Raw genomic sequence first — 26,795 nt, 5'->3', positions numbered from 1 at the left:
GGGGTACACTCACTACTTTACAGTGGATACACTCACATCACAGTGGGTACACTCACTCCATCACAGTGGACACACTCACTACATCACAGTGTGTACACTCACTACATCACAGTGGATACACGCACTACATCACAGTGTGCACACTCACTATATCACAGTGGGTACTCTAACTACATCACAGTGGATACACTCACTACATCACAGTGGATACACTCACTACATCACAGTGGGTACACTCGCTACATCACAGTGGATACACTCACTACATCACAGTATGTACACTACATCAAAATGTGTGCACTCACTACATCACAGAGGTTACACTCACTACAACACAGTGGGTATACTCAATACATCACAGTGTGTACGCTCACTACCTCACAGTGGATACACTCACTACATCACAGTGGGTACACTCACTACATCACAATGGGTCCACTCATTACATCACAGTGTGTACACTCACTACATCACAGTGCGTACACTCACTACATCACAGTGGGTACACTCACTACATCACAGTGTGTACACTCACTACTTCACAGTGGATACACTCACTACATCACAGTGTGTACAATCACTACATGACAATGGATACACTCATTACATAACAGTGGATACACTCACTACATCACAGTGGGTACAATCACTACATCACAGCGGTTACACTCACTACATCACAGTGTGTGCACTCACTACACTACAGTGGGTACACTCACTACATCACAATGGATACACTCACTACATCACAGTGGGTACACTCACTACATCACAGTGGATTGACTCACTACATCACAGTGTGTACACTCACTACATCACAGTGTGTACACTCATTAATCACAATGGATACACTCACTACACCACAGTGGGTACGCTCACTACATCACAGTGGGTACACTCACTATATCACAGTGTGTACACTCACTACATCACAGTGTGTACACTCACTATATCACAGTGTGTACACTCATTACATCACAGTGCGTACACTCACTACATCACAGAGGGTACAATCACTGCATCACAATGAATACACTCACTACATCACAGTGGGTACACTCACTACATCACAGTGGATCAACTCATAACATCACAGTGTGTACACTCACTACATCGCAATGAATACACTCGCTACATCACAGTGTGTATACTCACAACATCAAAATGGATGGGTGCACCCATTACATCACAGTGTGTACACTCACTACATCACAGTGGGTACACTCACTACATCACAGTGTGTACACTCACTACTTCACAGTGGATACACTCACTACATCACAGTGTGTACACTCACTACATGACAATGGATACACTCATTACATCACATTGGGTACGCTCATTAAATCACAGTGTGTACACTCACTACATCACAATGGATACACGCACTACATCACAGTGGGTACACTCACTACATCACAGTGGGTACAATCACTACATCACAGTGTGTACACTCACTACTTCACAGTGGATATACTCACTACATCACAGTGTGTACACTCACTACAACACAATGGATACACTCACTACATCACAGTGGGTACGCTCACTTCATCACAGTGGGTACACTCCCTATATCAGTGTGTGTACACTCACTACCTCACAGTGTGTACACTCACTACATCACAGTGGATACACTCACTACATCACAGTGTGTACACTCACTACATCACAGTGTGTACACTCACTACATCACAATGGATACACTCACTACATCACAGTGGGTTCGCTCACTACATCACAGTGGGTACACTCACTACATCACAGTGTGTACACTCACTACATCACAGTGTGTACACTCACTATATCACAGTGGTTACTCTCACTACATCACAGTGTGTACACTCACTGCATCACAATGGATACACGCAGTACATCACAGTGTGTACACTCACTACTTCACAGTGGATATACTCACTACATCACAGTGTGTACAATCACTACATCACAATGGATACACGCACTACATCACAGTGGGTACACTCACTACATCGCAATGAATACACTCACTACATCACAGTGTGAACACTCACTACATCACAGTGGGTATCCTCAGTACATCACAGAGAGTACGCTCACTACATCACAGTGTGTACACTCGCTACATCACAGTGTGTACACTCACTACATCACAGTGTGTATACTCACTACATCAAAATGGGTGGCTGCACCCATTACATCAGAGTGTGTACACTCACTACATCACAGTGGGTACACTCACTACATCACAGTGGGTACACTCACTACATCACAGTGGGTACACTCACTACATCACAGTGGGTACAATCACTACATCACAGCGGTTACACTCACTACATCACAGTGTGTACACTCACTACCTCACAGTGGATACACTCACTACATCACAATGGATACACTCACTACATCACAGTGTGTACACTCACTACATAACAGTGTGTACACTCACTACATCACAATGGATACACTCAATACATCACAGTGTGTACACTCACTACATCACAATGGATACATGCACTACATCAGAGTGGGTACACTCACTACATAACAGTGGGTACAATCACTACATCACAGTGTGTACACTCACTACTTCACAGTGGATATACTCACTACATCACAGTGTACTCTCACTTCATCACAATGGAAACACTCACTACATCACAGTGGGTACACTCACTACATCACAGTGCGCACACTCACTACATTACAGTGGGAACATTCACTACATCACAGTGTGTACACTCACTACATCACAGTTTGTACACTCGCTACATCGCAGTGGGTGCACCCATTACATCACAGTGTGGACACTCACTACATCACAGTGTGTACACTCACTACATCACAGTGTGTGCACTCACTACATCACAGAGGGTGCACCCATTACATCAGAGTGTGGACACTCACTACATCACAGTGGGTACACTCACTATATCACAGTGTGTACACTCACTACATCACAGTGTGTACACTCACTATATCACAGTGGGTACTCTCACTACATCACAGTGTGTACACTCTCTGCATCACAGTGGGTACTATCACTACATCACAGTGGATACACTCACTACTTCACAGTGTGTACACTCACTACATCACAGTGTGCACACTCACTACTTCACAGTGGATATACTCACTAAATCACAGTGTGTACACTCATTACATCACAATGGATACACTCACTACATCACAGTGGGTACAATCACTACATCACAGTGTGTACACTCACTACTTCACAGTGGATATACTCACTACATCACAGTGTGTACACTCACTACATCACAATGGATATACTCACTACATCACAGTGTGTACACTCACTACATCACAGTGGGTACGCTCACTTCATCACAGTGTGTAAACTCACTACATCACAATGGATACACGCAGTACATCACAGTGGGTACACTCACTACTTCACAGTGGATATACTCACTACATCACAGTGTGTACAATCACTACATCGCAATGGATGCACGCACTACATCACAGTGGGTACACTCACTACATCACAGTGGGTACACTCACTTCATCACAGTGTGTACACTCACTACATCGCAATGAATACACTCACTACATCACAGTGTGTACACTCACTACATCACAGTGGATACACTCACTACATCACAGTGTGTAAACTCACTACATCACAATGGATACACGCAGTACATCACAGTGGGTACACTCACTACTTCACAGTGGATATACTCACTACATCACAGTGTGTACAATCACTACATCACAATGGATGCACGCACTACATCACAGTGGGTACACTCACTACATCACAGTGGGTACACTCACTTCATCACAGTGTGTACACTCACTACATCGCAATGAATACACTCACTACATCACAGTGTGTACACTCACTACATCACAGTGGGTACCCTCACTACATCACAGAGAGTACGCTCACTACATCACAGTGTGTACACTCGCTACATCACAGTGTGTACACTCACTACATCACAGTGTGTATACTCACTACATCAAAATGGGTGGGTGCACCCATTACATCACAGTGTGTACACCCACTACATCACAGTGTTTACACTCACTACTTCACAGTGGATACACTCTCTACATCACAGTGTGTACACTCACTACATGACACTGGATACACTCATTACATTACAGTGGGTACACTCACTACATCACAGTGTGTACACTCACTACCACACAGTGGATACACTCAATACGTCACAGTGTGTACACTCACTACATCACAGTGTGTACACTCACTACATCACAATGGCTACACTCACTACATCACAGTGGGTACGCTCACTACATCACAGTGTGTACACTCGCTACATCACAGTGTGTACACTCACTACATCACAGTGTGTATACTCACTACATCAAAATGGGTGGGTGCACCCATTACATCACAGTGTGTACACTCACTACATCACAGTGGGTACACTCACTACATCACAGTGTGTATACTCACTACATCAAAATGGGTGGGTGCACCCATTACATCACAGTGTGTACACTCACTACATCACAGTGGGTACGCTCACTACATCACAGTGTGTACACTCGCTACATCACAGTGTGTACATTCACTACATCACTGTGTGTACACTCACTACATCACAGTGGGTACACTCACTACATCACAGTGTGTACACTCACTACATCACAGTGTATACACTCACTACATCACAGTGTGTACAATCACTACATCACAGTGTGTACACTCACTACATCACAGTGTCTACAATCACTACATCACAGCGGTTACACTCACTACATCACTGTGTGTACACTCACTACATCACAGTGTGTACACTCAGTACATCACAGTGTGTACACTCACTACATCACCATGGATACACTCACTACATCACAGTGGGTACGCTCACTACATCACAGTGGGTACACTCACTACATCACAGTGGGTACACTCACTACATCACAGTGGGTACTCTCACTACATCACAGTGTGTACACTCACTGCATCACGGTGGGTACTATCACTACATCACAGTGGATACACTCACTACATCACAGTCTGTACACTCACTACATCACAATGGATACACGCACTACATCACAGTGGGTACACTCACTACATAACAGTGGGTACAATCACTACATCACAGTGTGTACACTCACTACTTCACAGTGGATATACTCACTACATCACAGTGTACTCTCACTTCATCACAATGGAAACACTCACTACATCACAGTGGGTACACTCACTACATCACAGTGTGCACACTCACTACATTACAGTGGGAACATTCACTACATCACAGTGTGTACACTCACTACATCACAGTTTGTACACTCGCTACATCGCAGTGGGTGCACCCATTACATCACAGTGTGGACACTCATTACATCACAGTGTGTACACTCACTACATCACAGTGTGTGCACTCACTACATCACAGAGGGTGCACTCACTACATCACAGAGGGTGCACCCATTACATCACAGTGTGTGCACTCACAACATCACATTGTGTACACTCACTACATCACAGTGGATACACAAACAACATCACAGTGTACACTCACTACATCACAGTGGGTACATTCACTACATCACAGTGGGTACACTCACTACAACACAGTGTGTACACTCGCTACATCACAGTGGGTACACTCACTACATCACAGTTTGTACACTCGCTACATCACAGTGGGTACACTCAATACATCACAGTGTGTACACTCACTACATTACAGTGGGTACCCTCAGTACATCACAGAGAGTACGCTCACTACATCACAGTGTGTACACTCGCTACATCACAGTGTGTACACTCACTACATCACAGTGTGTATACTCACTACTTCAAAATGGGCGGGTGCACCGATTACATCACAGTGTGTACACTCACTACATCACAGTGTGTACACTCACTACTTCACAGTGGATACACTCACTACATCACAGTGTGTACACTCACTACATGACAATGGATACACTCATTACATCCCAATGGATACACTCACTACATCACAGTGGGTACACTTAGTACATCACAGTGGATACACTCACTACATCACAGAGTGTACACTCACCACATCACAGTGTGTACACTCACTTCATCGCAATGGATACACTCACTACATCACAGTGGGTACACTCACTACATCTCAGTGTGTACACTCACTCCATCACAGTGTGAACATTCACTACATCACAGTGTGTACACTCAATACATCACAGTGGGTACACTCACTACATCACAGTGTGAACATTCACTACATCACAGTGTGTACACTCAATACATCACAGTGGGTACACTCACTACATCACAGAGGGTGCACCCATTACATCAGAGTGTGGACACTCACTACATCACAGTGGGTACACCCACTATATCACAGTGTGTACACTCACTACATCACAGTGTGTACACTCACTATATCACAGTGGGTACTCTCACTACATCACAGTGGTACACTCTCTGCATCACAGTGGGTACATCACTACATCACAGTGGATACACTCACTACATCACAGTGTGTACACTACTACTCACAGTGTGCACTACTATCACAGTGGATATACTCACTACCTCTCAGTGTGTACACTCACTACATCACAGTGGATACACTCACTACATCACAGTGGGTACACTCACTACATCACAGGGTGTACACTCACTACTTCACAGTGGATACTTCCACTACATCACCGTGTGTACACTCACACTCACAATGGATACACTCACACATGTGTGTACACTACACTCACTACGCTCATCACAGTGGGTACACTCACTACATCACAGTGTGTACACTCATTACATCACTGTGCGTACACTCACTACATCACAGTGGATACACTCACTACATCACAGTGTGTACACTCATTACATCACTGTGCGTACACTCACTACATCACAGTGGGTACACTCACTACATCACAATGGATATACTCACTACATCACAGTGGGTACACTCACTGCATCACAGTGGGTACAATCACTACATCACAATGGATATACTCACTACATCGCAGTGGGTACACTCACTACATCACAGTGGGTACACTCACTACATCACAATGGATACACTCACTACATCACAGTGTGTACACTCACTACATCACAGTGGATACACTCACTACATCACAGTGTGTACACTCACTACATCACAGTGGATACACTCACTACATCACAGAGTGTACACTCACTACATCACAGTGTATACACTCACAACATCACAGTGTGTGCACTCACTACATCGCAATGAATACACTCACTACATCACAGTGTGTACACTCACTACATCACAGTGTGTACAACCACTACCTCACAGTGGATACACTCACTACATCACAGTGTGTACACTCACTACATCACAGTGTGTACACTCACTACATCACAGTGTGTATACTCACTACATGAAAATGGGTGGGTGCACCCATTACATCACAGTGTGTACACTCACAACATCACAGTGGGTACACTCACTACATCACAGTGGGTACACTCACTACATCACAGTGGGTACACTCACTACATCACAGTGTGTAAACTCACTACATCACAATGGATACACGCAGTACATCACAGTGGGTACACTCACTACTTCACAGTGGATATACTCACTACATCACAATGGATACACTCACTTCATCACAGTGTGTACACTCACTACATCACAGTGTGTACACTCACTACATCACAATGGATACACTCACTACATCACAGTGGGTACGCTCACTACATCACAGTGTGTACACTCGCTACATCACAGTGTGTACACTCACTACATCACAGTGTGTGTACGCACTACATCAAAATGGGTGGGTGCACCCATTACATCACAGTGTGGACACTCACTACATCACAGTGTGTACACTCACTACATCACAGTGTGTGCACTCACTACAAAATACACCCACATCACAGTGTGTACACTCACTACATCACAGTGGGTACGCTCACTACATCAATGGATACACTCACTATTACATCACAGTGGGTACACTCACTACATCGCAGTGGGTACTCTCACTACATCACAGTTTGTACACTCACTATATCACAGTGTGTACACTCACTACTTCACAGTGGTTACACTCACTACATCACAGTGTGTACAATCACTACATCACAGCGGTTACACTCACTACTTCACAGTGGTTACACTCACTACATCACAGTGTGTACACTCACTACATCACAGTGTGTACAATCACTACATCACAATGGATACACTCACTACATCACAGTGGGTACGCTCACTACATCACAGTGGGTACACTCACTACATCACAGTGGGTACACTCACTACATCACAGTGGGAACTCTCACTACATCATAGTGTGTACACTCACTGCTTCACGGTGGGTACACTCACTATATGACAGTGGGTACAATCACTACATCACAGTGTGAACACTCACTACTTCACAGTGGATATACTCACTACATCACAGTGTGCACACTCACTACATCACAATAGAAACACTCACTACATCACAGTGGGTAGACTCACTACATCACAGTGGGTACAATCACTACATCACAGCGGTTACACTCACTACATTAAAGTGTGTACACTCTCTACAATACAATGGGTACACTCACTCCATCACAATGAATACACTCACTACATCACTGTGGGTACACTCACTACATCACAGTGGATACACTCACTATATCACAGTGGGTACTCTCACTATATCACATTGTGTACACTCACTGCATCACAGTGGGTACTATCACTACATCACAGTGGATACACTCATTACATCAGAGTGTGTACACTCACTAAAATCGCAATGAATACACTCACTACATCACAGTGTGTACACTCACTACATCAAAATGGGTGGGTGCACCCATTACATCACAGTGTGTACACTCACTACATCACAGTGCATACACTGACTACATCACAGTGGGTACACTCACTACATCACAGTGTGTACACTCACTACTTCACAGTGGATATACTCAGTACATCAAAGTGTGTACACTCACTATATGACAATGGATACACTCATTACATCACAATGGATACACTCACTATATCACAGTGGGTACACTTCGTACATTACAGTGTATACATTCACTACATCACAGAGTGTACACTCACTGCATCACAATGGATACACTCACTACATCACAGTGTGTACACTCACTACAATACAGTGGGTATAATCAGTGCATCACAATGAATACACTCACTACATCACAGTGGGTACACTCACTACATCACAGAGGGTACAATCACTACATCACAGCGGTTACACTCACTACATCACAGTGTGTACACTCACTACAATACAGTGGGTATAATCAGTGCATCACAATGAATACACTCACTACATCACAGTGGGTACACTCACTACATCACAGTGGATACACTCAAAACATCACAGTGTGTACACTCACTACATCACAATGGACACGCTCACTACATCACAGTGGGCACACTCACTACATCACAGTGTGTACACTCACTTCAATAGAGTGGGTAGAATCAGTGCATTACAATGAATACACTCACTACATCACAGTGGGCACACTCACTACATCACAGAGGGTACAATCACTACATCACAGTGGATACACTCACTACATCACAGTGTTTACACTCGCTACATCACAGTGTGTACACTCACTACATCAAAATGGGTGGGTGCACCCATTACATCACAATGTGTACACTCACTACATCACAGTGGGTACACTCACTACATCACAATGTGTACACTCACTACTTCACAGTGGATACACTCACTACATCACAGTGTGTACACTCACTACATGACAATGGATACACTCATTACATCACAGTGGGTACTCTCACTACATCACAGAGGGTACAATCACTACATCACAATGGATACACTCACTACATCACAGTGGGTACACTCACTACATCACAGAGGGTACAATCACTACATCACAATGGATACACTCACTACATCACAGTGGGTACACTCACTACATCACAGTGGGTACAATCACTACATCACAGTGTGTACACTCACTACTTCACAGTGGATATACTCACTACATCACAGTGTGTACACTCACTACATCACAATGGATACACTCACTACATCACAGTGGGTACGCTCACTACATCACAGTGGGTACACTCACTACATCAGAGTGTGTACACTCACTACATCACAGTGTGTACACTCACTACATCACAGTGGATACACTCACTACATCACAGTGTGTACACTCACTACATCACAGTGTGTACACTCACTACATCACAATGGATACACTCACTACATCACAGTGTGTACACTCACTACATCACAGTGTGTACACTCACTACATCACAGTGTGTACACTCACTACATCACAATGGATACACTCACTACATCACAGTGGGTTCACTCACTACATCACAGTGGGTACACTCACTACATCACAGTGTGTACACTCACTACATCACAGTGTGTACACTCTCTACATCACAATGGATACACTCACTACATCACAGTGGGTTCACTCACTACATCACAGTGTGTACACTCACTTCATCACAGTGGGTACACTCACTACAGCACAGTGGGTATACTCACTCCATCACAATGTGTACACTCACTACATCACAGTGGATACACTCACTACATCACAGTGTGTACACTCACTACATCACAGTGTGTACACTCACTACATCACAATGGATACACTCACTACATCACAGTGGGGTCACTCACTACATCGCAGTGTGTACACTCACTACATCACAGTGTGTACACTCACTATATCACAATGCTTACTCTCACTACATCACAGTGTGTACACTCACTTCATCACAGTGGGTACACTCACTACAGCACAGTAGGTATACTCAATACATCACAGTGTGTACACTCACTACATCACAATGGATACACTCATTACATCACAGTTGGTAAACTCACTACATCACAGTGTGTACACTCACTACATCACAGTGTGTACACTCACTATATCACAATAGTTACTCTCACTACATCACAGTGTGTACACTCACTTCATCACAGTGGGTACACTCACTGCATCACAGTGGGTACGCTCACTACATCACAGTGAGTACACTCACTACATCAGAGTGTATACACTCACTACATCACAATGTGTACACTCACTACATCACAGTGGATACACTCACTACATCACAGTGTGTACACTCACTACATCACAGTGTGTACACTCACTACATCACAATGGATACACTCACTACATCACAGTGGGTTCACTCACTACATCACAGTGTGTACACTCACTACATCACAGTGTGTACACTCACTATATCACAATGGTTACTCTCACTACATCACAGTGTGTACACTCACTTCATCACAGTGGGTACACTCACTACAGCACAGTGGGTATACTCAATACATCACAGTGTGTATGCTCATTACCTCACAGTTTATACACTCACTACATCACAGTGGGTACACGCCCTACATCACAATGTGTCCACTCATTACATCACAGTGTGTACACTCACTACATCACAGTGCATACACTCACTACATCACAGTGGGTACACTCCCTACATCACAGTGTTTACAGTCACTACTTCACAGTGGATACACTCACTACTTCACAGTGTGTACAATCACTACATCACAGCGGTTACACTCACTACATCACAGTGTGTACACTCACTACATTACAGTGGGTACACTCACTACGTCACAATGGATACACTCACTACATCACAGTGGGTACACTCACTACATAACAGTGGGTACAATCACTACATCACAGCGGTTACACTCACTACATCACAGTGTGTGCACTCACTACATTACAGTGGGTACACTCACTACATCACAATGGATACACTCACTACATCACAGTGGGTACACTCACTACGTCACAGTGGAGTGACTCACTACATCACAGTGTGTACACTCACTACATCACAGTGTTTACACTCATTAATCACAATGGATACACTAACTACATCACAGTGGGTACGCTCACTACATCACAGTGGGTACACTCACTATATCACAGTGTGTACACTCACTACATCACAGTTTGTACACTCACTACATCACACTGGGTACTATCACTACGTCACAGTGGATACACTCACTACTTCACAGTGTGTACACTCATTACATCTCAGTGCTTACACTCACTACATCACAGTGGGTACACTCACTACATCACAGTGTGCACACTCATTACATCACAATGGATATGCTCACTACATCACAGTGGGTACACTCACTACATCACAGAGGGTACAATCACTACATCACAGCGGTTACACTCACTACATCACAGTGTGTACACTAACTACAATACAGTGGGTACAATCACTGCATCACAATGAATACACTCACTACATCACAGTGGGTACACTCACTACATCACAGTGGATACACTCACAACATCACAGTGTGTACACTCACTACATCGCAATGAATACACTCACTACATCACAGTGTGTACACTCACTACATCACAGTGGGTACTCTCACTACATCACAGTGTTTACACTCGCTACATCACAGTGTGTATACTCACTACATCAAAATGGGTGGGTGCACCCATTACATCACAGTGTGTACACTCACTACATCACAGTGGGTACACTCACTACATCACAGTGTGTACACTCACTACTTCACAGTGGATACACTCACTACATCACAGTGTGTACACTCACTACATGACAATGGATACACTCATTACATCACAGTGGGTACACTCACTACATCACAGAGGGTACAATCACTACATCACAATGGATACACTCACTATATCACAGTGGGTACGCTCATTACATCACAGTGTGTACACTCACTACATCACAATGGATACACGCACTACATCACAGTGGGTACACTCACTACATCACAGTGGGTACAATCACTACATCACAGTGTGTACACTCACTACTTCACAGTGGATATACTCACTACATCACAGTGTGTACACTCACTACATCACAATGGATACACTCACTACATCACCGTGGGTATGCTCACTACATCACAGTGGGTACACTCACTACATCAGAGTGTGTACACTCACTACATCACAGTGTGTACATTCACTACATCAAAGTGGATACACTCACTACATCACAGTGCGTACACTCACTATATCACAGTGTGTACACTCACTACATCACAGTGGATACACTCACTACATCACAGTGTGTACACTCACTACATCACAGTGTGTACACTCACTACATCACAGTGTGTACACTCACTATATCACAGTGGTTACTCTCACTACATCACAGTGTGTACACTCACTGCATCACGGTGGGTACTATCACTACATCACAGTGGATACACTCACTATATCACAGTGTGTAAACTCACTACATCACAATGGATACACGCAGTACATCACAGTGGGTACACTCACTACTTCACAGTGGATATACTCACTACATCACAGTGTGTACACTCACTACATCACAATGGATACACGCACTACATCACAGTGGGTACACTCACTACATCACAGTGGGTACACTCACTTCATCACAGTGTGTACACTCACTACATCGCAATGAATACACTCACTACATCACAGTGTGTACACTCACTACATCACAGTGGGTACACTCACTACATCACAGTGAATACACTCACAACATCACAGTGTGTACACTCACTACACCAAAATGGGCGGGTGCACCGATTACATCACAGTGTGTACACTCACTACATCACAGTGGGTACACTCACTACATCACAGTGTGTACACTCACTACTTCACAGTGGATACACTCACTACATCACAGTGTGTACACTCACTACATGACAATGGATACACTCATTACATCACAGTGGATACACACACTGCATCACAGTGGGTACAGTCACTACATCACAGCGGTTACACTCACTACATCACAGTGTGTACAACCACTACCTCACAGTGGATACACTCACTACATCACAGTGTGTACACTCACTACATCACAGTGTGTACAATCACTACATCACAATGGATACACTCACTACATCACAGTGGGTACGCTCACTACATCACAGTGGGTACGCTCACTACATCACAGTGGGTACACTCACTACATCACAGTGGGTACACTCACTACATCACTCATCACAGTGGGTACACTCACTACATCACACATCACAGTGGGTACACTCACTACATCACTCATCACAGTGGGTACACTCACTACATCACAGTGGGTACACTCACTACATAACAGTGGGTACAATCACTACATCACAGTGGGTCACTACATCACAGTAAGTACACTATATCACAGTGGGTACTCTCACTATATCACATTGTGTACACTCACTGCATCACAGTGGGTACTATCACTATATCACAGTGGATACACTCATTACATCAGTGTGTGTACACTCACTAAAATCGCAATGAATACACTCACTACATCGCAGTGTGTACACTCACAACTACATCACAGTGGGTACACTCACTACATCACAGTGGGTACACTCACTACATCACAGTGGGTACACTCACTACATCACAGTGTGTACACTCACTACATCACAGTGGGTACACTCACTACATCACAGTGTGTACACTCACTACATCACAGTGTGTACACTCTCTACATCACATTGGGTACACTCACTACATCACTGTGGATACAATTAGTACATTACAGTGTACATCACAATGGAAACACTCACTACATCACAGTGGGTACACTCACTACATCACAGTGTGCACACTCACTACATCACAGTGGGAACATTCACTACATCACAGTGTGTACACTCACTACATCACAGTTTGTACACTCGCTACATCGCAGTGGGTGCACCCATTACATCACAGTGTGGACACTCATTACATCACAGTGTGTACACTCACTACATCACAGTGTGTGCACTCACTACATCACAGAGGGTGCACCCATTACATCACAGTGTGGACACTCACTACATCACAGTGGGTACACTCACTACATCACAGTGGGTACATTCACTACATCACAGTGGGTACACTCACTACAACACAGTGTGTACACTCGCTACATCACAGTGGGTACACTCACTACATCACAGTTTGTACACTCGCTACATCACAGTGGGTACACTCAATACATCACAGTGTGTACACTCACTACATCACAGAGTGCACACTCACTACATTACAGTGGGAACATTCACTACATCACAGTGTGTACACTCACTACATCACGGTTTGTACACTCGCTACATCGCAGTGGGTGCACCCATTACATCACAGTGTGTACACTCAGTACACTACAGTGGGTACACTCACTACATCACAGGTGGTACACTCACTACTTTACAGTGGATACACTCACTACATCACAGTGGGTACACTCACTACATCAGAGTGGACACACTCACTACATCACAGTGTGTACACTCACTACATCACAGTGGATGCACGCACTACATCACAGTGTGTAAACTCACTATATCACAGTGGGTACTCTCACTACATCACAGTGGATACACTCACTACATCACAGTGGATACACTCACTACATCACAGTATGTACACTACATCACAATGTGTGCACTCACTACATCACAGAGGTTACATTCACTACAGCACAGTGGGTATACTCAATACATCGCAGTGTGTACGCTCACTACCTCACAGTGGATACACTCACTACATCACAGTGGGTACACTCACAACATCACAATGGGTCCACTCATTACATCACAGTGTGTGCACTCACTACATCACAGTGTGTGCACTCACTACATCACAGTGCGTACACTCACTACATCACAGTGGGTTCACTCACTACATCACAGTGTGTACACTCACTACAACGCAATGGATACACTCACTGCATCACAGTGGGTACACTCACTACAATACAATGGGTACACTCACTACATCACAATGAATACACTCACTATATCACAGTGGGTACACTCTACATCACAGTGGATACACTCACTACATCACAGTGTGTACACTCACTATATCACAGTGGGTACTCTCACTACATCACAGTGTGTACACTCACTGCATCACAGTGGGTACTCTCACTACATCACAGTGGATACACTCACTACACCACAGTGTGTACACTCATTACATCACAGTGCGTACACTCACTACATCACAGTGGGTTCACTCACTACACCACAGTGTGTACACTCACTACATCACAATGAATACACTCACTATATCACAGTGGGTACACTCTACATCACAGTGGATAAACTCACTACATCACAGTGTGTACACTCACTACATCACAATGGATACACTCACTACATCACAGTGGGTACGCTCACTACATCACAGTGGGTACACTCAGTACATCACAGTGGGTACACTCAGTACATCACAGTGGGTACACTCACTACATCACAGTGGGTACAATCACTGCATCACAGCGGTTACACTCCCTGCGTTACAGTGTGTACTCTCACTACAATACAGTGAGTACATTCACTCCATCACAATGAATACACTCACTACATCACGGTGGGTACACTCACTACATCACAGTGGATACACTCACTACATCACAGTGTTTACACTCGCTACATCACAGTGTGTACACTCACTACATCAAAATGGGTGGGTGCACCCATTACATCACAGTGTGTACACTCACTACATCACAGTGTGTACACTCACTAAATCACAATGAATACACTCACTACATCACAGCGGGTACACTCACTACATCACAGTGTGTACACTCACTATTTGACAATGGATACACTCATTACATCACAGTGGGTACACTCACTACATCACAGAGGGTACAATCACTACATCACAATGGATACACTCACTACATCACAGTGGGTACGCTAATTACATCACAGTCTGTACACTCACTACATCACAATGGATACACGCACTACATCACAGTGGGTACACTCACTACATCACAGTGGGTACAATCACTTCATCACAGTGTGTACACTCACTACTTCACAGTGGATATACTCACTACATCACAGTGTGTACACTCACTACATCACAGTGGATATACTCACTACATCACAGTGCGTACACTCACTACATCACAATGGATACACTCACTACATCACAGTGGGTACACTCACTACATCAGATTGTGTACACTCACTACATCACAGTGTGTACACTTACTACATCACAGTGTGTACACTCACTACATCACAGTGTGTACACTCACTACATCACAGTGTGTACACTCACTACATCACAGTGTGTGCACTCACTATATCACAGATGTTACTCTCTCTACATCACAGTGGGTACCCTCACTACATCACAGAGAGTACACTCACTACATCACAGTGTGTACACTCGCTACATCACAGTGAGTACACTCACTACATCACAGTGTGTATACTCTCTACATCAAAATGGGTGAGTGCACCCATTACATCACAGTGTGTACACTCACTACATCACAGTGGGTACACTCACTACATCACAGTGTGTACACTCACTACTTCACAGTGGATACACTCTCTACATCACAGTGTGTACACTCACTACATGACAATGGATACACTCAGTGGGTACACTCACTACATCACAGTGGGTACACTCACTACATCACAGTGTGTACACTCACTACCTCACAGTGGATACACTCACTACATCACAGTGTGTACACTCACTACATCACAGTGTGTACACTCACTACATCACAATGGATACACTCACTACATCACAGTGGGTACGCTCACTACATCACAGTGGGTACACTCACTACATCACAGTGTGTACTCTCGCTACATCACAGTGAGTACACTCACAACATCACAGTGTGTATACTCTCTACATCAAAATGGGTGGGTGCACCCATTACATCACAGTGTGTACACTCACTACATCACAGTGGGTACACTCACTACATCACCGTGTGTACACTCACTACTTCACAATGGATACACTCTCTACATCACAGTGTGTACACTCACTACATGACAATGGATACACTCATTACACCACAGTGGGTACACTCACTACATCACAGTATGTACACTCACTACATCACAGTGTGTACACTCACTACCTCACACTGGATACACTCACTACATCACAGTGTGTACACTCACTACATCACAGTGTGTACACTCACTACATCACAATGGATACACTCACTACATCACAGTGGGTACGCTCACTACATCACAGTGGGTACACTCACTACATCACAGTGGGTACAGTCACTACATCACAGTGGGTACTCTCACTACATCACAGTGTGTACACTCACTGCATCGCGGTGGGTACTATCACTACATCACAGTGGATACACTCACTACATCACAATGTATACACTCACTACATCACAATGGATACACGCACTACATCACAGTGGGTACACTCACTACATGACAGTGGGTACAATCACTACATCACAGTGTGTACACTCATTACTTCACAGTGGATATACTCTCTACATCTCAGTGTGTACACTCACTACATCACAATTGAAACACTTCATCACAGCGGGTACACTAACTACATCACAGTGGGTACAATCACTGCATCACAGCGGTTACACTCACTACATTACAGTGTGTACACTCACTACAATACAGTGGGTACACTCACTCCATCACAATGAATACACTCACTACATCACAGTGGGTACACTCACTACATCACAGTGGATACACTCACTACATCACAGTGTGTACACTCACTATATCACAGTGGGTACTCTCATTACATCACAGTGTGTACACTCACTGGATCACAGTGGGTACTATCACTACATCACAGTGGATACACTCATTACATCAGAGTGTGTACACTCGCTACATCGCAATGAATACACTCACTACATCACAGTGTGTACACCCATTTCTCACTACACACACATGGCATACACTCACTACATCACAGTGTGTACACTCACTACATCACAGGGGTACACTCACTACATCACAGTGGATACACTCACTACATCACAGTGTGTACGCTCACTACTTCACAGTGGACACTCATACTCACAATGGATATACTCACTAAATCACAGTGTGTACACTCACTACATCACAATGGATACACTCACTACATCACAGTGTGTACACTCACTACATCACAGTGTGTACAATCACTACATCACAATGGATACACTCACTTCATCACAGTGTGTACACTCACTACATCACAGTGTGTACACTCACTACATCACAATGGATACACTCACTACATCACACTACATGTGGATACACTCACTACATCACAGTGGGTACAGTGGATACACTCACTACATCACAGTGTGTACACTCACTGCTTCACAGTGTGTACACTCACTACATCACAGTGTGTACACTCACTGCATCACCTTGGGTACTATCAATACATCACAGTGGATACACTCACTACATCACAGTGTGTAAACTCACTACATCACAATGGATACACGCAGTACATCACAGTGGGTACACTCACTACATCACAGTGGGTACACTCACTTCATCACAGTGTGTACACTCACTACATCGCAATGAATACACTCACTACATCACAGTGTGTACACTCACTACATCACAGTGGGTACCCTCAGTACATCACAGAGAGTACGCTCACTAGATCACAGTGTGTACACTCGCTACATCACAGTGTGTACACTCACTACATCACAGTGTGTATACTCACTACATCAAAATGGGTGGGTGCACCCATTACATCACAGTGTGTACACTCACTACATCACAGTGTGTACACTCACTACTTCACAGTGTGTACACTCACTACATCACAGTGTATACACTCACTATATCACAGTGGTTACTCTAACTACATCACAGTGTGTACACTCACTGCATCACCTTGGGTACTATCAATACATCACAGTGGATACACTCACTACATCACAGTGTGTAAACTCACTACATCACAATGGATACTCGCAGTACATCACAGTGGGTACACTCACTACTTCACAGTGGATATACTCTCTACATCACAGTGTGTACAATCACTACATCACAATGGATACACGCACTACATCACAGTGGGTACACTCACTACATCACAGTGGGTACACTCACTTCATCACAGTGTGTACACTCACTACATCGCAATGAATACACTCACTACATCACAGTGTGTACACTCACTACATCACAGTGGGTACCCTCAGTACATCACAGAGAGTACGCTCACTAGATCACAGTGTGTACACTCGCTACATCACAGTGTGTACACTCACTACATCACAGTGTGTATACTCACTACATCAAAATGGGTGGGTGCACCCATTACATCACAGTGTGTACACTCACTACATCACAGTGTGTACACTCACTACTTCACAGTGGATACACTCTCTACATCACAGTGTGTACACTCACTACATGACAATGGATACACTCATTACATTACAGTGGGTACACTCACTATATCACAGTGTGTACACTCACTACCTCACAGTGGATACACTCACTACATCACAGTGTGTACACTCACTACATCACAATGGATACACTCACTACATCACAGTGGGTACGCTCACTACATCACAGTGTGTACACTCGCTACATCACAGTGTGTACACTCACTACATCACAATGTGTATACTCACTACATCAAAATGGGTGGGTGCACCCATTACATCACAGTGTGTACACTCACTACATCACAGTGGGTACACTCACTACATCACAGTGTGTATACTAACTACATCAAAATGGGTGGGTGCACCCATTACATCACAGTGTGTACACTCACTACATCACAGTGTGTATACTAACTACATCAAAATGGGTGGGTGCACCCATTACATCACAGTGTGTACACTCACTACATCACAGTGTGTACACTCACTACATCACAGTGGGTACGCTCACTACATCACAGTGTGTACACTCGCTACATCACAGTGTGTACACTCACTACATCACAGTGTGTACACTCACTACATCACAGTGGGTACACTCACTACATCACAGTGTTTACACTCACTACATCACAGTGTGTACACTCACTACATCACAGTGTGTACAATCACTACATCACAGTGTGTTCACTCACTACATCACAGTGTCTACAATCACTACATCACAGCGGTTACACTCACTACATCACTGTGTGTACACTCACTACATCACAGTGTGTACACTCACTACATCACAGTGTGTACACTCACTACATCACCATGGATACACTCACTACATCACAGTGCGTACGCTTACTACATCAGAGTGGGTACACTCACTACATCACAGTGGGTACACTCACTACATCACAGTGGGTAATCTCACTACGTCAAAGTGTGTACACTCACTGCATCACGGTGGGTACTATCACTACATCACAGTGGATACACTCACTACATCACAGTCTGTACACTCACTACATCACAATGGAAACACGCACTACATCACAGTGGGTACACTCACTACATAACAGTGGGTACAATCACTACATCACAGTGTGTACACTCACTACTTCACAGTGGATATACTCACTACATCACAGTGTACTCTCACTTCATCACAATGGAAACACTCACTACATCACAGTGGGTACACTCACTACATCACAGTGTGCACACTCACTACATCACAGTGGGAACATTGTCTACATCACAGTGTGTACACTCACTACATCACAGTTTGTACACTCGCTACATCGCAGTGGGTGCACCCATTACATCACAGGACTTAAGAAATCGTAATGACACGAGCTGGACGGGCTGGAGTTTTGAGACTCTATGACCGCGGGTTCAATCCCGGCCGGGGGTATGGTTTGATTACATCACAGTGTGGACACTCATTACATCACAGTGTGTACACTCACTACATCACAGTGTGTGCACTCACTACATCACAGAGGGTGCACCCACTACATCACAGTGGATACACTAACAACATCACAGTGTACACTCACTTCATCACAGTGGGTACACTCACTACATCACAGTGGGTACACTCACTACAACACAGTGTGTACACTCGCTACATCACAGTGGGTACACTCACTACATCACAGTTTGTACACTCGCTACATCACAGTGGGTACACTCAATACATCACAGTGTGTACACTCACTACATCACAGTGTGCACACTCACTACATTACAGTGGGAACATTCACTACATCACAGTGTGTACACTCACTACATCACAGTTTGTACACTCGCTACATCGCAGTGGGTGCACCCATTACATCACAGTGTGTACACTCACTACACTACAGTGGGTACACTCACTACATCACAGTGGGTACACTCACTACATCACAGTGTGCACACTCACTACTTCACAGTGGATATACTCACTAAATCACAGTGTGTACACTCATTACATCACAATGGATACACTCACTACATCACAGAGGGTACAATCACTACATCACAGCGGTTACTCACTACATCACAGTGTGTACACTCACTACAATACAGTGGGTACAATCACTGCATCACAATGAATACACTCACTACATCACAGTGGGTACACTCACTACATCACAGTGGATACAATCACAACATCACAGTGTGTACACTCACTACATCGCAATGAATACACTCACTACATCACAGTGTGTACACTCACTAAATCACAATAAATACACTCACTACATCACAGTGGGTACAGTCACTACATCACAGTGTGTACACTCACTACTTCACAGTGTATATACTCACTACATCACAGTGTGTACACTCACTACATCACAATGGATACACTCACTACATCACAGTGGGTACGCTTACTACATCACAGTGGGTATACTCACTACATCAGAGTGTTTACACTCACTATATCACAGTGCGTACACTCACTACATCACAGTGGATACACTCACTACATCACAGTGTGTACACTCACTACATCACAGTGTGTACACTCACTACATCACAATGGATACACTCACTACATCACAGTGGGTACACTCACTACATCACAGTGGGTACACTCACTACATCACAGTGTGTACACTCACTACATCACAGTGTGTACACTCACTACATCACAGTGGGTACACTCACTACATCACAGTGTGTACACTCACTACATCACAGTGTGTACACTCACTACATCACAGTGGATACACTCACTACATCACAGTGTGTACACTCACTACATCACAATGGATACACTCATTACATTACAGTGGGTACACTCACTACATCACAGTGGGTACAATCACTACATCACAGCGGTTACACTCACTACATCACAGTGGGTACACTCACTACATCACAGTGTGTACACTCACTACATTACAGTGGGAACATTCACTACATCACAGTGTGTACACTCGCTACATCACAGTGGTACACTCGCTACATCTCACTACATCACAGTGTGGACACTCACTACATCACAGTGTGTACACTCACTACATCACAGTGTGTGCACTCACTACATCACAGAGAGTGCACCCATTACATCACAGTGTTGACACTCACTACATCACAGTGGGTACACTCACTACATCAGAGTTTTACACTCACTACATCACAGTGTGTACACTCACTACATCACAGTGGGTACACTCACAACATCACAGTGTACACTCACTACATCACAGTGGGTACACTCACTACATCACAGTGTGTACACTCACTTCATCGCAATGGATACACTCACTACATTATAGTGTGTACACTCACTACGTCACAGTGTGTACACTCACTATATCACAGTGGGTACTCTCACTACATCACAGTGTGTACACTCACTGCATCTCAGTGCGTACACTCACTACATCACAGTGGGTACACTCACTACATCACAGTGTGTACACTCACTACATCACAGTTTGTACACTCGCTACATCGCAGAGGGTGCACCCATTATATCACAGTGGGTACACTCACTACATCACAGGGGGTACACTCACTACTTTACAATGGATACACTCACTACATCACAGTGGGAACACTCACTACATCACAGTGTGTACACTCACTACTTCACAGTGGATACACTCACTACATCACAGTGTCTACAATCACTACATGACAATGGATACACTCATTACATAACAGTGGATACACTCACTACGTCACAGTGGGTACAATCACTACATCACAGCGGCTACACTCACTACATCACAGTGTGTGCACTCACTACATTACAGTGGGTACACTCACTACATCACAATGGATACACTCACTACATCACAGTGGGTACACTCACTACGTCACAGTGGAGTGACTCACTACATCACAGTGTGTACACTCACTACATCACAGTGTGTACACTCATTAATCACAATGGATACACTCACTACATCACAGTGGGTACCCTCACTACATCACAGTGGGTACACTCACTACATCACAGTGTGTACACTCACTAATCACAGTGGGTACACTCACTATTTCACAGTGTGTACACTCACTACATCACAGTGTTTACACTCACTATATCACAGTGGGTACTCTCACTACAGCACATTGTGTACACTCACTGCATCACAGTGGGTACTATCAGTACATCACAGTGGATACACTCACTACTTCACAGTGTGTACACTCATTGCATCTCAGTGCGTACACTCAGTACATCACAGTGGGTACACTCACTACATCACAGTGTGCACACTCACTACTTCACAGTGGATATACTCACTAAATCACAGTGTGTACACTCATTACATCACAATGGATACACTCACTACATCACAGTGGATTCACTCACAACATCACAGTGTGTACAATCACTACATCACAGTGTGTACACTCACTACATCACAATGAATACACTCACTACATCACTGTGTGTACACTCACTACATCACAGTGGGTACTCTCACTACATCACAGTGTTTACACTCGCTACATGTGTATACACAGGGTGGGTGCACCCATTACATCACAGTGTGTACACTCACTACATCACAGTGGGTACACTCACTACATCACAGTGGGTTCACTCACTACATCACAGTGTGTACACTCACTACTTCACAGTGGATACACTCACTACATCACAGTGTGTACACTCACTACATGACAATGGATACACACATCACATCACAGTGGGTACACTCACTACATCACAGGGGGTACAATCACTACATCACAATGGATACACTCACTACATCACAGTGTGTACGCGCACTACGTCAGAGTGTGTACACTCACTACATCGCAGTGGGTACTCTCACTACATCACAGTGTGTACACTCACTACATCACAGTGGATACAGTCACTACATCACAGTGTGTACACTCAGTACATCACAGTGTGTGCACTCACTATATCACAGTGTGTACACTCACTACATCACAGTGTGTGCACTCACTATATCACAGTGTGTACAATCACTACATCAAAGTGAGTACACTCACTACTTCACAGGGTGCACTCAATACATCACAGTGTGTACACACACTACATCACAGTGTGTACACTCACTACATCACAGTGGGTGCACTCACTACATCACAGTGTGTACACTCAATACATCACAGTGGGTACTCTCAGTACATCACAGTGGGTACACTCACTCACTTCACAGTGTGTACACTCACTACATCACAGTGGGTACTCACTCCCTCTACGTCACATTGTGGACACTCACTACATCACAGTGTGTACACTCACTACATCACAGTGGGTACTCCCTCTACGTCACATTGTGTACACTCACTACATCACAGTGGGTACACTCACTACATCACAGTGGGTACACTCACTACATCACAGTGGGTACACTCACTTCATCACAGTGGGTACACTCACTACATCACAGTGGGTACACTCACTACATCGCAGTGGGTACTCACTCCCTCTGCGTCACATTGTGTACACTCACTACATCACAGTGGGTACACTCACTACATCACAGTGGGTACTCCCTCTACGTCACATTGTGTACACTCACTACATCACAGTGGGTACACTCACTACATCACAGTGGGTACACTCACTACATCACAGTGGGTACACTCACTTCATCACAGTGGGTACACTCACTACATCACAGTGGGTACACTCACTACATCACAGTGGGTACTCACTCCCTCTACGTCACATTGTGTACACTCACTACATCACAGTGGGTACACTCACTACATCACAGTGGGTACACTCAGTACATCACACATCACAGTGGGTACACTCACTACATTAGTGTTGTGGTGAGTCAAGAGTCTGATGGATCACAACATGAAATATGTTATTCACGTCATTGTGGCTGCAGTAATTAACAACTAACCCACAAATTAATGAAAATTAATTAGACGATGTTTTGGTTTGTCATGTAACGTGTTACTTGATAATGGTTTGTCATGTAACGTGTTACTTGATAATTATTTGTCATGCAACGTGTTACCTGATAATGGTTTGTCATGTAACGTGTTACTTGATAATTATTTGTCATGCAACGTGTTACCTGATAACGATTTGTCATGCAACGTGTTACTTGATAATTATTTGTCATGCAACTTGTTACTTGATAATGGTTTGTCATGTAACGTGTTACTTGATAATGATTTGTCATGCAACGTGTTACTTGATAATAGTTTGTCATGCAACGTGTTACTTGATAATGGTTTGTCATGTAACGTGTTACTTGATAATGATTTGTCATGCAACGTGTTACTTGATAATTATTTGTCATGCAACGTGTTACCTGATAATGGTTTGTCATGTAACGTGTTACTTGATAATTGTTTGTCAAGTAACGTGTTACTTGATAATGATTTGTCATGTAACGTGTTACTTGATAATGGTTTGTCATGTAACGTGTTACTTGATAATGATTTGTCATGTAACGTGTTACTTGATAATGGTTTGTCATGTAACGTGTTACTTGATAATAGTTTGTCATATAACGTGTTTCTTGATAATGGTTTGTCATGTAACGTGTTACTTGATAATGGTTTGTCATGCAACGTGTTACTTGATAATGGTTTGTCATGTAACGTGTTACTTGATAATGTTTTGTCATGTAACGTGTTACTTGA

The 26,795-nt window shown here is 43.8% G+C and overlaps 1 protein-coding gene across 1 annotated transcript in view; it reads left to right on the top strand.

The window, feature by feature from the left end:
• The window catches only part of LOC128706178 (neuroglian), a gene marked incomplete in the record, with an annotated part of 1,637,481 nt that overhangs the window by 1,574,194 nt on the left and 36,492 nt on the right, over positions 1 to 26,795 (top strand).

This window comes from Cherax quadricarinatus, chromosome 3, assembly GCF_038502225.1.
Source record: "Cherax quadricarinatus isolate ZL_2023a chromosome 3, ASM3850222v1, whole genome shotgun sequence".
Taxonomy (NCBI): Eukaryota; Metazoa; Arthropoda; class Malacostraca; order Decapoda; family Parastacidae; genus Cherax; species Cherax quadricarinatus.
Note: the sequence above shows the minus strand (reverse complement) of the source record. Positions and strands in the feature narration are given on the sequence as shown.